The following is a 2,751-nucleotide window of genomic DNA, read 5'->3' on the forward strand; positions in this document are numbered from 1 at the left end:
TTTTCTCTCGGTAGCAGTGCACAAGGATTTGTTCAATTTTCTCAAGAAAACTTTTTTTCATGGAAAATCCACTGCAAATCTAACATAACATCGAAGGAAAGTGGTAATCATCGTTTTGTTAATCAGTAGTCGATAAGAAGATCCGAAAAAGAGATGCAGGGGAAGGTGGAGGGCGGCGTGAAATCGTCGTCCCAATGCGGGTTGAAGTCAGATCTGTCATCGAATAACACCAGCTTCTTCTCCTCCTCCTTGTCTCTGAAATCCCTGAAGCTGAAGACGAAGCAGCAGGCTCTCCTGATTCGAGTCACAATCCTCGGCCTCGTCTACGTCCTCGCCTTCATCAGTCGCCTCTTCAGCGTCCTCCGCTACGAGAGCATGATCCACGAGTTCGATCCCTACTTCAATTACAGGACCACTCTGTTCCTGACCGAGAAGGGCTTTTACGAGTTCTGGAACTGGTTCGATTCCGAGAGCTGGTACCCTCTAGGTCGCATCATCGGCGGCACTCTCTACCCGGGTCTCATGGTCACTGCCGCTCTAATCTACTGGGCTATCAAGTTCCTCCGATTCTCCGTCCATATCCGCGAGGTTGTGTCTTGACTGCCCCTTTTTTCGCTTCCAACACCACTATCGTCGCTTACTTGTTTGGGAAAGAGCTATGGGACTCTGGTGCTGGCCTCGTCGCCGCCGCACTCATCGCCATTTGCCCTGTTACATCTCCAGGTCCGTTGCTGGCTCTTATGATAATGAGGGCGTTGCCATTTTCGCTTTGTTGTTGACTTTCTATCTTTTTGTTAAGGCCGTCAATACCGGCTCCCTGCTTGGGCTCTGGCCTCTGCATTTGGATACTTCTATATGGTTTCGGCCTGGGGCGGTTATGTTTTCATAATTAATCTCATTCCGCTCTATGTATTGGTTCTCTTGATCACTGGGAGGTATTCCATGAGGTTGTATATTGCCTATAATTGTATGTATGTGCTTGGAATGTTGCTGGCTATGCAAATTCGCTTTGTGGGTTTTCAGCATGTGCAGTCTGGAGAGCATATGGCTGCAATGGGCGTGTTTTTCTTGATGCAGGTGTTTTACTTCTTGGATTGGGTCAAGCACCTTTTGAATGATCCAAAACTGTTCCAAGCCTTTCTGAGGATCACTGTGACCTTTGCAGTAGGTGTGGGTGCAGTTGCTCTGGGAGTCGGCACAGCATCTGGGTATATCTCTCCATGGACTGGTCGATTTTACTCTCTACTGGATCCAACTTATGCCAAAGATCACATCCCTATTATTGCATCTGTCTCTGAGCATCAGCCAACAGCATGGTCATCTTTCATGTTTGATTTCCATATTTTGCTTTTCCTTTTCCCAGCGGGTTTGTATTTTTGCTTCAAGAAGTTGTCAGATGCCACAATATTCATAGTAATGTATGGTCTCACGAGCATGTATTTTGCTGGGGTTATGGTTCGATTAATTCTCGTTGCTACACCTGCAGTATGCCTTATAAGTGCTATTGCAGTCTCTGCCACTATAAAGAATTTAACTCAGTTGGTCAGGGCAAAGAGCAAGGTTGCTCATTCTGGTGCTGGCAAGGGAACTTCTAGTGCAAGGCTTCTTCTAAGGCTTCGCTTGATCAATCTCTGCCTTTCCAGAGAAACAGTGCTATTGCACTGCTTCTTGGTGCTTTCTACTTGCTCAGTAGATATGCTACCCACTGCACTTGGGTCACTTCAGAGGCATATTCATCTCCCTCAATTGTCTTAGCTGCAAGGGGTGCACATGGTAACAGGGTCATTTTTGATGATTACCGCGAAGCATACTTCTGGCTTCGGCAGAATACTCCTCCAGATGCTAAGGTGATGTCTTGGTGGGATTATGGGTACCAGATCACTGCCATGGGAAACAGAACTGTGATTGTAGACAACAACACCTGGAACAATACACACATTGCTACTGTTGGACGGGCATGTCATCTTATGAAGACGAAGCATACGAAATAATGAGATCACTGGATGTGGATTATGTTCTAGTTGTATTTGGAGGTGTTACTGGTTATTCTTCTGATGATATTACAAATTTTTGTGGATGGTGAGAATTGGAGGTGGAGTTTTTCCTGTCATCAAGGAACCTGATTACCTTGTCAATGGCGAGTATCGTGTCGACAAAGGGCAGCTCCAAAGATGTTGAACTGTCTAATGTACAAGCTGTCTTACTATCGGTTTGGGGAGCTGACAACAGAATATGGCAAGCCTCCTGGGTATGATCGAGCAAGGGGGGTTGAAATAGGTAATAAAGATGTGAAACTTGAATACTTGGAAGAGGCGTTCACGACATCTAATTGGATAGTTCGGATTTACAAAGTCAAACCACCCAATAACAGGTGGTAATTCTCACACAAAAATCTGGCCCCTCTCCTTCTAAGGAAATGGTAGATTAACTTTGAGAGGTTGAGTAATGGATACATTTATAGATAGATCCATATTTTTTTCTGTTGAGTATGTTTTGTAACAAACAAGGCTTTACAATTTGCACTTTCTTTTTGAGACTTTTGTAGTGAAGCTTTGACCAAGTCTTGTGGTTAATAGTTGACAGGATCCTTCCCTGCTTCGAAATAGTTTGCTTTTTATCTTTCTTTTTCTTTTTTTGTAACTAATATTGGTATGCCATATGGAGACGAGATCTGTTTTCTGGCTGCAAAAAAAAAAAAAAAAAAAAAAAAAAAAAAAAAAAAAAAAAAAAAAAAAAAGTACTCTGCGTTGA

At 43.7% G+C, this 2,751-nt stretch overlaps 1 pseudogene; it reads left to right on the plus strand.

Moving 5' to 3' along the window:
• The first annotated feature begins 153 nt into the window (after positions 1-153).
• Positions 154-2,378, plus strand: LOC115228078 (annotated as a pseudogene).
• Positions 2,379-2,751: the final 373 nt, after the last annotated feature.

The sequence above is a fragment of the Octopus sinensis genome, unplaced genomic scaffold (genome assembly GCF_006345805.1).
Source record: "Octopus sinensis unplaced genomic scaffold, ASM634580v1 Contig09317, whole genome shotgun sequence".
Taxonomy (NCBI): Eukaryota; Metazoa; Mollusca; class Cephalopoda; order Octopoda; family Octopodidae; genus Octopus; species Octopus sinensis.